This window comes from Eutrema salsugineum, unplaced genomic scaffold (genome assembly GCF_000478725.1).
Source record: "Eutrema salsugineum unplaced genomic scaffold, Eutsalg1_0 scaffold_8, whole genome shotgun sequence".
NCBI lineage: Eukaryota > Viridiplantae > Streptophyta > Magnoliopsida > Brassicales > Brassicaceae > Eutrema > Eutrema salsugineum.
In genome coordinates, this window is record NW_006256414.1 from 8,404,599 (window position 1) to 8,419,039 (window position 14,441).

The 14,441-nt window shown below is 38.7% G+C and overlaps 1 non-coding gene across 1 annotated transcript; it reads left to right on the forward strand.

Moving 5' to 3' along the window:
• Positions 1 to 4,495: 4,495 nt before the first annotated feature.
• LOC112082325 lies at positions 4,496 to 4,603 on the forward strand. The gene has a single exon (XR_002896985.1). It is a non-coding gene; the product is annotated as a small nucleolar RNA R71 (small nucleolar RNA).
• The last annotated feature ends 9,838 nt before the right edge of the window (positions 4,604 to 14,441 follow it).

Below are 14,441 nucleotides of genomic sequence, written 5' to 3' on the forward strand. Positions count from 1 at the left end.
AAGTTTGTCATTAAATGAAGAATTTCCCACCGTCTGATCGTCCTCAAATTGGGACACAGGATGGAGGAGTCAACCATCTTTTCAATGCACTTAGAATCAAATAAATCCAACGGTTAGGTCTTCAGATATGCTTGTTTCACTGAAGGCGAATCAATACAGTCCAGAAGCCGAGAATGTTTCTACCCGCGGCCGGAGGACCTCCACCGTGGCCATGACTTTATCAACCGCAGGGATCTTATTCCTGCTAACCCTAGTCATTCACGAGGACTCTAGACACTATATATACCTCTTTAAGGTCATTCAGAGAGGTTGTGCCCAAGTCTGCCGATTTTCAACAAGAGTATTAGAGAGTAACCGTCTTCAAAGAGGAGCCACCAAGCGGGGCAATATCAGATCACCCTCTTCATCTTGTTTTCCGTTTCTTTACCTTTTCTTTATTTCAATTTAAAGCAACCTTAAATACTTTGGTGATGTTAAACTCAGCTATGTCTGAGTAATTTCTCAGTTGGGTTAAAGAAAATTTTCAAAGGAAAATTCATGTCTTGATTTGATGAATTGTTAGATTTAGAGTTTATAACTTTCTACGAGTCCTTCGTTCATTCTTGTTCTTAATGCATGTTTTCTTTATTGGCCACTTAGAAACTGATCTTAGGTTTAATTGGAGCCACGAGAGTGTTGTATCGGATTACCTAATCTATAAGTGATACGAGCGAAATCGCTATAGGAGACGAAAGCTACCTATAGAGAATCGTGAGCATAGATGAATTCTGTTAGTAATGTATGATCTCATTTGCGGCAAGAGACGAAAGATACTTGTCGAGTTTGAGTAACTAGTTGATTAGGGTGACGAGAGTTGGCTAATCATACCCATTTCTATTCGAGTTCAAGAACCTACCTGGCTGATTACCTTTATCGATTTGTTTATCTATCATTAGATCAATTCATGAACCCCTGCGAATACCCTTAACCCAGCGTTTAGTTTTTATTGTTTTACAACTTTCTATTTTGTTATATAGTTAGGATTTAGTTACACCAAAACTAAAACCCCCATTTGTCAGTTCAATTAGTCCTAGGTCTTTAATTGATTCGCACGGAAAACTCATAATCCCTGTGGATCGACATCCTAAGTACTACATCGCACGACTGTGCACTTTGATTACACCAGACTTTGACCATTTTTATGGATCATTTTAATATCTTATGCAGGTATTTTAACTCTGCTTTCAATGGTTTCTAAGTGATTTCTATTTTTTAGAGTTTGAAAAGACTTTTCAGGAAAGTTGGACTAAAGATGTGTAATTTGGAACAAATGAGCAATTTTGGATAAATGCAGACAATCAGAAGTATGACACTCGATAAAGTGCTTCTCACCATCTGATCATCTCCAAAATTTGAGATAAGATAGTAGAGACAACTAGCTTTCGAATGCAATTGGTTTGAAGACAGTCCAACGGTTAGATCTTCATATTTGTCCGATGCACTAAAGACAGAAAATGCAGTCTCGAAGGAGAGCATAAGCCGCGACCACGGCTAGACAAGGTTTCCCCGCGGTCAGGACCACCACGACCGTGGCCAGACATCATTGACGTCCCAATATGACCCAATTCAAGCCCAAGTTCAGCCCACTACTTATTCTTCAAACCCTAGACGTTTCCAATGAATTAAAAGGCTATATATACTCGTTTTAGGTCATTCTAATGACCAAACCATGGAGAGAGTGCAGAGAAGAAAGTCGCACACCTTCGGAGTTGCCATCTTTGGGAGAAGAAGGAGTCGCCGAAGGAGCCATCATCGATCTTCATCTTCATCCGCGTTCTTCGTTCTGTACCTTTCTCTTATTTAATTTCCAGCAAACTACAATACTTTTTGATGTTCTTATATACTATGATTGACTAATTCCCTTGTGGGGGTTTAAGGGATTTTTCAAAGAGAATTCATGGATCGATTTTTGGTTTGCTAGTTTAGGGTTTATCTTTAGAGTTCTTTATCTAAATTTGTGTTTCGTTTACTATGATTGACTAATTCCCTTGTGGGGGGTTTAAGGGATTTTTCAAAGAGAATTCATGGATCGATTTCTGGTTTGCTAGTTTAGGGTTTATTTTTAGAGTTCTTTATCTAAATTTGTGTTTCGTTTATGTTGCTTGGATCAACCATCTAGCTACTGCGACTAGGTTGATTAAACTCACCGAAAGTGTTGTCGAATCAACTAACCCTATTTAGATGAACAAATTCTCTTAGACGGCATGAGTCGATATAAAACTTTTTGTGAAGTTATCAAAGTAATTTGTCTAGACACTTAGAGAACTGAATGGGAGTTTAGTAAATCTGAGTAAATGGATTTGTGATTAATACTACGTGAGTAAGTTAGTCTTTGTTTGATTTCAGGAACATATCTATAGAAAACTCTATGTTTAATTCTCTTGTTAGCTATTCTATGATTTCCGGCAAATTTTCTAACGGCCAACACCTTCTCGTATTGATTTGATCTTATTATTTATTTGTTTTAAGTTTATTAACTGCTATTTTCGTCACTATTCACAACCCCACAGAAACACCCATATTTTCATCTTAACTCAGTTCTCATCTCAAGTAAACTCGTTCTGCAGTTAGTTGGTATTCAGTGGATCGACCCCTAAGTACTACAACATACATCTGTGCGTTTGCAGAAAACTAGGGTTAAAACCTGAGCACTTCAAGTTTTTTTGCACCGTTGCCGGGGACGGTTAACGTTGCCTACGAGTTTCAGCTCAGAATCGAGTCTAAGGTACGTTCTCTTGTTCATTTTCTTTTAAATTTATTCTGTTATTTCATAAATATATATATATATATATATCTGTATAAATAAATAAATAAATAAATAATAATTTGTTTTTAAAAAAATTATATATACATATAAATAATACTGAGATGGGCGAGAACAATAGACACTTGCAAGGTTTAGATAGGCTTAGAGACTAACTTACTCACGTGAGATTTTCTCGCTTCGTGCTTAGATTTTATCGATTTGGCAACTCCCACAGGCTCGACTAAAGGGTCTTCTATAGAAATGTGTTGGGACTTTTCCTCGTTATCTCCAGGGTCTAAAATCAACTTATCTTCCTTGTAGATGGTTATACAGTAAGAGCTTTCATCACTACTGACTGCAGGATAGAAGATTCTCTTTTTGACTTTAGAAAAACAAACTCTTCGGGTGGGATAATCAAGAACTACCCCCGCTGTTGCAAGGAATGATCTTCCAAATATTAATTTCCAAGGAGAGTTATTTTCCATCTCAAGATTGTGAACGTCAACAGGAACAAGACACCCTTCTACTTGCACCATCAAATCCGTTACGAAACCATATGGAATCGTGCTTGAATTATCTCCAAACTTAAGAGAACCGTGAGGAGGTTTGATATCACAAACCCCTAGTTCGTTTGAAATTGGTTTAGACATCACATTCACATTTGCTCCTGTGTCACATAGGGAGTCAAAAAATTCCACACCTTCAATTATGCAGGAGAAGACAAACTTCATTGAATCATTTATCTTATGAAGCTTCCTTTGGTGTGGAACTTTACCTATTGCATCATACTCTTCAGGAAATTCTAGAGATTCAACTTCAGTGTCCTGATTGTGAGGAATAGGCGTGACCTCTTTTTCACCATCAGTGTCTATGACATTGCAACGCCCCATTGGATTGTCTACAGTTTTTTCCGGAAGATGACCATCTTGTCTCTTCACACTTTCTCCAATTTGTCCGATTTGTTTCTCGAGCATCTTGACATGAGTTGAGAGGTTAGTGAAATTCTCAAATGACTCCTCATTGTTCTTGTTGAGGTAATCACACATGATTTTTAACTTGTACCGAAAATCATTCATGTTGTCTAACTTAAGCTTAAGGTTGCGGGTGTCTTGGACGATTTTTTCATGCACCTCAGCAATTCGTCTCTCGATAACTTTGGTGCCTTTTGAACCATCTATGGTGTGTGATAGCTGTACGTCCATGCTATCAACATGACTGGAAAGAGCTTCAAATTTACCATTAAGATCAGTGTATAAGCTGTCCACTTTCATATCCACATTGTCTGCTAATTTTTGTAGCTTCATAAGAAGGGGTTGCACCATAAGCTCGAGCTTGTTGTCTTGAGAGGTTGGGGATGATTTTGGACCAGACTGGAGATTCATATGGGTGTGCTCTTGTGCTACAAGTTGATGATTAATCTCAGCTCTATTAGCTGCTTCACAGACACTAAAAGAACGCTGCTGATTTTTGAGAAACAATTTCACCATGGCTTTAAGTTCTTTGATTTCCTTATGACCATGGGAAGTGGAACGTGATGTTCTTCTTTGATCCAGACAATTATTTCTGCTGCTCACAGCAAGATTATTAATCAAGACGTAAGCTTCTTCGACAGTCCTTGTCATGAAGTTTCCATCGCTTGCTACATTTAGAGGTGTCTTAGATGTCCATTCGAGACCTTCATAAAAGGTGTTCAAGACGCATGTCTCTGTAAAACCGTGGTGAGGACATTCCCTAATGTAGCCTTTATAACGATCCCAAGCTCCTTAAAAAAGTTCGCCTCTTTTTTGTTGGAACCTATAAATTTTGTCTCTAAAGAATTTTGATCTAGAGGTGGTGTAGAAATGGTTAAGTAAAGCAGCCTTGCATTCGTTCCATGATCCGAGTGACCCAGGAGTCAAGGACTTAAACCATGCACGTGCCTCATCACAAAGTGAAAATGGAAACATCTTGCACTTTCAGTAATCTGTAGGAACTCCGATCAATTGCTTGGTGCAGCAGATTTCTTCAAAATCTTGGAGATGCTCCATGGGGTTCTATGATGCTGCTCCATGGGGTTCTATGATGCATCACCATAGAACTGGTTCTGCTGGATCAATTTTATGAGCTTCGGGCTAATCTTATAGTCTACGTTGATGGGTTCTAGACTAATTAATGGGACAACGATTCTCATAGAAAGCATACGGAGGGCTGTAATCACTCAGAGTTAAGCAAGGAGCGTCTTGGAACCGAACGTGTTCATCAATTTTTTGGGCTTTTATGTAAGAAGATATGTTTCCGTGCTATGAACGGGGGATCAACTTCCTGTAGTCGATACACATCTTGTGTCCAGTCACTGTTCTTGTAAGAATCAGCTCATTCTTCTCGTTTTTCACAGCTGTGACTCCTCCCTTCTTAGGAACCACATGCATTGGACTGACCCAATAACTGTCTGAAATCGGATAGATGATCCCAACTTCCAGGAGTTTCATGATCTCTTTCTTGACAACCTCTTTTAAATTCAGATTCAGCCTCCTCTGATGCTCAATTGATGACTTAATATCATCCTCAGGTTGAATCCTATGCATGCACAAGTCTGGAGAGGTACCTGAAATGTCATCAAGAGAAAAGCTAAGAGCTTTGCGAAACTTGCACAACTTCCTTAGCAATAAAGTAAGCTTTGTGTTGTTTAAGGAAGCATTAACAATCACAGTATAAGTGGAATTAATTCCAATAAACACATATCTTAACCTTGCAGAAAGCTGCTTGAGTTCCATTTTGGTAGCTTTTTCCTCGCTCCAATCGCCAAGCTTTTCAGCTTTCTCAGAAGTACCAATCAACTCCTCTTGAGCAACCATATGCATCACTTTCTCACTAGTATCTAGCATCTTGATATACGCAGCATTGATGTCATCCAGATGTTCATCAGCTTATCGATGTCGAAAATCATAACCAAATCACCCACAAATCAAAGCAATCCTACCTTTTCTCACATCGATAATAGCTCCAGGTATAGCCAAGAAGGATCTTCCCAGGATAAAGGATTCTTAGGTTCTTCTCCATTTCCAGAACCACAAAATCTGTAGGAATTATGCAATCACCAGCCTTAATCAGAACATCTTCCTAGAAACCTTATGGGATTCTTGTAGATTGATCGGCTAAGACCAGAGAGATCCTAGTTGGCTTGAAATTAGTCATCCCAAGGCTAACGGTCAACACTCAAACCAAGTCACACAACAATCTCTTGAACCTCTATGAGACGATAGAGCAGTCCAAAACAAAGCAACATGGGTACGAGAGCTTCTTTGGAATTCTATTCTAAATCACATCACTGACCTGTTCAGAAATTATCATTACCCCTGGTTCATTACTCAGATTCTTACTCACCATCCTCTTCACATACCGTCTGATAACAGGAGTAGTTCTCACAGCATCTATTAGAGAACTCTCAATTACAAGGTTATCCATCAAAGCCTTGTATCTAGCATCATCTAGCTCATGCTTAGACTTCCTAGAATTATTTGGGTAAGGAACCTTAGGTTTGTAGACATTTTCCTCAGCGATCTTCGATTTCTTCGTAAAATCTAACTCAGTCTATGGCTGGTGTCGACTGACTCCAATTTGGTGTCAATTGACATTGGGCTTCTGTGTTGTCTCTTCAGTTTTGTGTCAACCGACACCATGATGGTGTCGCTCGATTTCTCAACAACCTTCTCTGGTGTCTGATAAGATCTTCCAAAGATCGGCACTCAGAAGTTGGTAAAGGGGATAAGCTTGTCTCAAAGAAACCATGAAATCTCAATAAACAAGGATGTGGAGCGAATGGTCACACAGAAGCTACAGAAGACTTCAGATTTACCAGGTGATCCCTTGGATATGACACACCAAGACGGATCAGTTGTGACCATGGATATTACATACCATTATCTGATCAATGGATATTACACACCATGATCAAAAGAAGAATGAGAATAGCTCTCAAAGGTTTCCAAAAAATAATGATTAAAACTTATTCTCTCAAATGAGATTACATGAGTTTAAATCAAAAAGAGAAACTTGAAAAGAAAGCTAAATAATAAAAGCTACTCTACATGCACTCAACTGAGGGAAATGAGAACTAAACATAAACCAATGCATGTAGAGAACGATAAATTCTTCTTGATCTTTAATTTTCGTCACTTTTCTTGGGCCATAAAATTAGATCATTTGTTTTGGGTGTGAAACTCTTCACGTCGACCCATTTTGACAAATGGAGTGTATCTTCGTGATCCGACGGTCATTTCTCCTTTTCTTGGGCTTGTTAGAACCACAAGAGATCAATTAAGATTCTCCAAGTGGTTTCATGTCGAGATCTCTTCTGAGTTGGGCAGTGCGACTGATCTTTGGCATGGACGCATAATTGGGCCTGAAGCAGATCCACTGGTTTGTATAATCCATATCTTTCAATTCTGAAACGGTTTTGATGTGAATCTAATTTGACGTGGTTTTGGGATCCAGAACATGTTGATTCATTGCTTGATATCTTCTGGAATGGTCGGAATCCTCCTTTGATTGCGCGCAGGTCCAAATCGACTAAGCTCGAATTCATCTGACTTGTAAAATCAATAACTCCTTCATCTGAACGCTGATTGAACTGATTCCAATTCGAGATGCTCTCTGGATGAGCTGAAATGTTGTAAAAGTGGTCGTTGGTCGGAAAGAATTGATCTTAGCCTTCGTTTGTGATGAAAAAGTCACATGGGTCTTCTCTTTTCCTAAAACTCTTGTTAAAATTTCTTGCTGCCCTTCAGGATCATATCAGTGTCGACCGACACTCCTAACTAGTGTCGATAGTCACTGGGTCTAGATGCTCAAAATTGTCTTTAAACTCTTCTAACTCCACGAGTTCATCTTCAGTAACATCTTTTTTCAGAACCAGAGTTAACTTTTTACTACTTCTCAATGAAATAGCATTACAATGATGCCTAGAATTGGTGTCAGTTTTTCCAGGATGGAATCCCTCTTGTCTTTTTACAGTCTCAGTAATCTGAGCAGTATGAGTATCAAGTTTCTTAACATGAGTGTTCAAAGCTTCACGTTTCCCATTCAGATCCGGATACAGAGCATCAATCTTCCCATTGAAATCCACAATGATTTTCTACTGACCTTCTAAGATTTGTTCAAGCATAGAATTCATCTCCTTATCTGGAGTTTGAGGAGGAAGAGGACCATAGTTTCTTGAAAAGCTGTAGTTGGGGTAGGATTTCTGCTGGTACCGAGGTTTAGAAGTGTAACCAGAAGAGTTCTGATTACCTGTTAAAGTATTCCTCTGATCATTTTCGTTTTAATTCTTGTTCCCTTGCTGAGTACCAAACCTCTGACCCTGAAATCCAGCTCCATTAATGAAGTTAACATCATCTTCCTCAAGTTCTTCATCTGGTTTGAAGGTCTCAAGCTTTGTAGCGAATCTAACATATTTCTACCCATATGAAGACTATGCACAAAATCCAACTTAGTGTTCACCTTAGAAATCTGTGATACATCTATGTTCTCTGCCTGCTTTCTTCGCTCAAAGTTTACATTCTTGGTACAATTGCTAAATTCCAAGTTCTCAGTAAGCACATAAGCATCTTCAAGATATCTGGTGTTGAAGTTCTCATTACACGCAGCATCTAGAGCCATCTGATACCTTCTATCAATACCTCTGAAGAAAATACCCAATGGCTGCAGCTCACTGAAACTGTGATGTGGACAATCTCTCTGATACGATCTGAATCTCACCCAAGCAGCCTTGAATGCTTCAGTTGGTCCTTGAAAAAATGTGGAGATTTTGAGCCTCAACTCCTCAGACCTAGCATCATCACAGAAATTGTGGAGAAAGGCATTTCTAGTCTCCTCCCAAGTAGTCATTGATACTGGCTGCAATTGCTTAAGCCAATAAGCTGCTTCTCTTCTCCAGCAAGAGTTTAGGGGAAAAGCTTGTAGAAAAGGTAATAATTGGACACTCCATTGTACTTGATGCTAGTGACCAAGTCCTCAAACCTCTCGATATGATCCATCAGATGTTCATGAGAAAGACCATGAAAACAATGCTGACCCACTAGAGTGTAGTATGCAGGTTTCAGCTCAAAATTATTTCTCTGATACGCAGGAGGTCGAATCGCAGATCGAGTGGCATAGAACTGATCAGGCTTGTTGTAGTCACCAAGTGTCCTACCACGCACAACTGCAGCATTAATCTTGTTACACGCACTGCAGGCACAACGTTTGCAACAAGAACGACTTCTGGTAAGACTTCTGGAATGATGATGTTTCCAATTCCATCAATTCGCTGGCCTCATTCATTACACATATGATCCTCTTGGTATCTCAAAACTCCAGCGTCATCACGAACCAATACTATTGGATTTTCCATTTCTGCTGGCTTCTTTGCTTTTCTGATCGTTCACTCTAACTCTACTAACTCCTTGTTGGAAAGGTTCACTAGCTAAATGTTCTTGTTGCTCCTGGTTCTGCGAGTAGGCATACACCTGAAACGAAAAAGAAAAGGAAATAGAGAAATGTAAGTTACGAAATAAAAATATAATAATTAAAAAAATGATTGATGTCGAGAGACACTAATAGTAGTGTCGATCGACACCAAAAAACTCAGTTCAAATTCTAGACTTAAATCTATTGGCAGAATCAAGAATCCCTGACAACAGCACCAAAACTTGAGCTGCTCACAAGTATTTCCATAGAGCTACATTGTAAGCACATATATGCTATTGTAGTATATAGGGGTCGAACCACAAAGACTTGAAAATCGCACAATAAACTTTATAGGTTCGATTTAAGCTGAGTGAAATCAATGAAATTAAAAGCATCAATGTAGTAAAAGAGTTGTAAAATCAATGAGAAATGTTAGGCTTAGGGTGTTTCTCAAGAAATCAGAAAATGCACATCAATCAATCAGTCATGATTCAGATTTAGCGCGAGTCTTAAACTTAAAACACCAAATTATAATTAACCAACTTTTTCTCCGAGAATTATCTAAGTCTAGATCCCAAAATTCCAAATTTCTTTCCAAATCCTAAAGACTAAACTAGCATTATGTCCAGGTTTGATTTGTTCACAAAACAACTTTAACCAAATTTCTTTGCAGATAGTTATTTTGCTCACCCTAGGTTCTATCAGATTATTAATCAAACTTTCATGTCAAATAGATTAATCTAAGATCTAAGTTCCAGGTGATCAATCTAGAATTAGCTTTAAAAACAACCTATGGTGAGAACTAATCAGATTATGAATCCTAACAAAACAGTTAATTTAGCATTCAGTGAAATCGCTTATGAAAACCTTAAACCTAAGAAGCAAACTACTCAGACATGAAAATTGAAACAATAAACATGATGGAGTATTGCAGTAAAAAATAATAGGTTTAATAAACATGGGTTTTAAATATATTCTCTAACAAACCGATTCTCAGACTTGTCTCCCTAAACGCTCTCTCTAAATATGGAAGATCAAATCCAAGATAAGGTAAAAAAATGGCTGAAAACCCTAATTAAAAGGTAAAACAAAAGTGAAGCCTTCTTGCAAATATTAGAGACTTATGGGCCAAATTGCAATTTTTTCAAAGACTTGTAAAAAGTTAAGTTTTCTATCTGCATACACGGTGTCGACCGATACCAATGATGGGTATTGATCGACATCAAGCCAATGATTCGACATTTACAGCAACATGATCCTTGTTTGGCTCCAAAGTGCTTCAAATTTTCCAATTGTGCTCGAAATGCACATAGACCTGTAAAGACTCAAAAATACTAGAAATACTCTATAAATAAAACCTATATCATGGTTAAAAACCATAAAAACTATGATATCTGTTGTTGGAGCAACCCAAATATCTGTTGTCAAAGAAATCATTTGCCTATTACCACGTATAATCTTCATCATATCTGCTTTCCTATTGACAAACATTTCGACAACGTCGTTAGTGGCTTGTGATTTGTACACAGAACCTTGCCTGAACACAGGCCAATGAAGCATGTGCTTCAGGGCCGAAGAGTAAAATAAATTTTTTTTTTTGAGCTAATTTTCCAAATGTTAAGTTAGTCTAGTTGTTTTGTGAAAAGTTGGGTGTGATATGTCAATGCGTGTGTGTGAGTTAACTCTATCGCAGAAATTTTTGAATGCCAAACTTTCTACGAATGCTAAAGGCAATTTACCCAGATGGCAATTCACCCAGAACTAACATCTCATTACAAGCTTCGGCGAAAACAGATTCACCCACTTTTGATAACTTCAACTCACCTTCTTCACCTTCAGGATAGTGTGCTGGGTTTGAGCTCTGGTTGCATTCCATGTGGTGAATGTCTTGCAACAGCCTAGATGTTTCTTCAAGCTTGTAGCCCCAAAAGATGTTTTAAAACCCATCTCCGTATCACAGTAATTGCATTGCCATTTATGCTCATCTTGGACGATTCTTGTGTAGTGTTTCCATACAAAGGACGTTGGTGTTTATCAGAATATGTGGTTTACTTCGGTTATATTAGCTAGATTGTAAACCAATGTACTGGTTAACATGAGTGTTGACTGAGTATAAATACTCTCTTGTAACAAACTTTGACAATCAATCGAATACACAGAAACTTTCCCTTCTTCTTGATTCTTCTCTCATGATATGGTATCAGAGCGTTGAGATCCAAATCTCAACAAGTTTCGATCGTCGTTCTTCTCTTCTTCTTTGTTCTTTGACCTAATTTCATCGGACATTCCTCCGATTGAACTTCATAGATCGGTTATTCCACCGACTTTCTTCATTTTTTTCTCACAAAATGGTTACTCTTCGTCGATCAACTCGTCGCGTAGCTCGCGGAACTTTGTCGGCTACGAGACCTACAAGATCCACCAGATCCACAACAAATCGAGCTTCTCCAGCTGAAACTTCCCCTGAACCACCTATTCCGGTGTCTATTCACACTAATCCAGCTCCGGCGACCGTTCCGCCGCCATCATTCATTGCTCATGAGGATATTCCACCAGCATTGTCATCCACAAGCTTCGATTTCAAAGGAATTCAATACTCTCCGTATTTCTTGACGAGCGGTGACAATCCGAGAACATCTCTCATCACTGAGGTACTCGATGGAACCAACTTTAACACTTGGAATCTAGCCATGACAATTTCTTTAGACACGAAGAATAAGTTAGCATTTGTTGATGGTTCATTTCCTCGCCCTTCGGAATCTCATCCTCACTATAGAATTTGGTCTAGATGCAATTCTATGGTAATATCGTGGATATTGAACTCAGTCACCAAGCAGATATACGGTAGTATTCTGAGATTCAATGATGCTTCTGAAATATGGAAAGATCTGACATTAAGATTCCATGTCACGAATCTACCACGATCTTACCAACTCACTCAACAAATTTGGTCTCTTCAACAAGGATCTACGGATCTATCCACCTACTATACGAAGCTAAAGACCTTATGGGATGAGCTTGATGGAGCAAATTGTGTGAAGACATGTCAGAATTGTAATTGTTGCCGAGATACTACAACAAAAGCAGAGCACACAAAGGTCATTAAGTTCCTTGCTGGCCTTAATGAATCTTATGCTCATGCACGAAGCTAAATCATCATGAAGAAGACTGTTCCTGATTTAGCTGATGTCTACAATCTCTTGGGCCAAGACTACAATCAAAGGAACATAAGTCCTATTCAAAGTGCTTCTGCATTCAACGTTTCTGCTCTACCTGAGAATGCCTCTATCAATGCTACTCAGACACAGAATCCGAATCAGAAACCAAGACCTATCTGCAGTCACTGTGGCTACAATGGTCACACGGTGGACAAATGCTACAAGATTCATGGGTATCCTCCTGGATTTAAACACAAGACAAAGTCAAATGCATCTGATAAGAGTACTACATCAGCCAAACCTATGGTCGCTCAAGTCACTCATGATGTATCTGACACAAGTATGATCAACAGTCTTACAAAAGATCAAATTCAGGAAGTAATTACCTACTTTAGCACTCATCTACAAACACCAACAAGTGACTCGAACGCTTCATCCTCAGGTGCTACAATTACAGCTCTCCCTGGTATGGCCTTCTCTTCAAATACTTTAAAATTTGCTGGGATTTTAATAGCCACTAGGAATGCTTTATCTTCGGAATCTTGGATTGTAGACAGTGGAGCGACTCATCATGTTACACATGATCGTTCGTTATTTCTGGACTTGAACAATTCAGTGAGTAGTTCAGTGACACTTCCAACAGGTCTAAACATTAAAATAGCAGGAATTGGAACTGTCCGGCTAAATCAGTTCTTGTTGTTGAAAAACGTTCTGTTCATTCCGGGTTTCAGGCTGAATTTGATGAGTGTTAGTCAACTAACCAGAGATTTAAAATGCAGAGTAATTCTTGATGAAGCTACTTGTCTAATACAGGATCATACCAAGGAGTTGACGATTGGTCAGGGTGATCAGATTTCAAATCTATATGTGTTGGACACTACTCGCATATCTCCGGAGAACTTACATCAACTATCTTTCTCTACAAATCTTGTTGTTGATTCTTGTCTTTGGCACACACGTTTAGGACATCCCTTTGTATCTAGAATCGATCTACTTACAGATGTATTGGGTATCAAACAAAGGAATAAAAATACATTTCATTGTCCCATTTGTCCTCTTGCCAAACAAAAACACTTATCCTACGTCTCCAACAACAATATTTGTGCTAACAATTTTGATATCCTACATATTGATATATGGGGACCAATTTCTGTTTCCACACCAGAAGGATACAGATATTTCCTCACTATCGTGGATGATCATAGCAGAGTGACTTGGATTTATCTTCTCAAAACAAAATCTGACGTTCTCACTGTATTTCCAGATTACTTGAAGATGGTGGAAACTAAGTACAAGGTACAAGTGAAAGGAGTACGTTCTGATAATGCTCCCGAACTCAAGTTTGAGAAGCTATTCAAAGAGAAAGGTATCCAGTCATTTCACTCATGTCCAGAGACACCAGAACAGAACTCTGTAGTCGAAAGGAAACACCAGCATATATTGAATGTTGCAAGATCTTTGATGTTTCAAGCAAATATACCTTTGGAGTACTGGGGAGATTGCGTGTTGACTGCAGTTTTTCTAATCAACAGACTTCCTGCACCTCTTCTACAGAACAAATCTCTATTTCAGGTACTCACATCTAAGCTTCCTGACTACAAAGGTCTTCGGGTGTTTGGGTGTCTGGCCTACAGTTCAACATCATCAAAGAATCAAACAAAATTTCAACCTCGTGCTAGAGCTTGTGTCTTTCTCGGGTATCCTTCAGGCTACAAAGGGTACAAGCTTCTAGACTTGGAGACAAATATGATTCATATTTCACGCAATGTGGTGTTCCATGAAGATATATTCCCGTTTGGAAAATCATCCATACCCCCGGATCTTTCTATCAATGTTGAACCTTTGTTTACCTCTGTTGCGAGTGATTGTTCTGAGCGTACGGGGAGCTTTCACCTCCATCCTATAGGCGACAGCAGTTCAGATGGGACAGACAAACCAGTTCAGTCCAAACGATCCACCAAGGTACCTGCTTATCTTCAAGACTATTATTGCAATGTGACAGAAACAGACATTCCTTATCCGTTAGTGAATTATGTGTCTTATAGTCAACTATCTGAAGACTATAAAACATA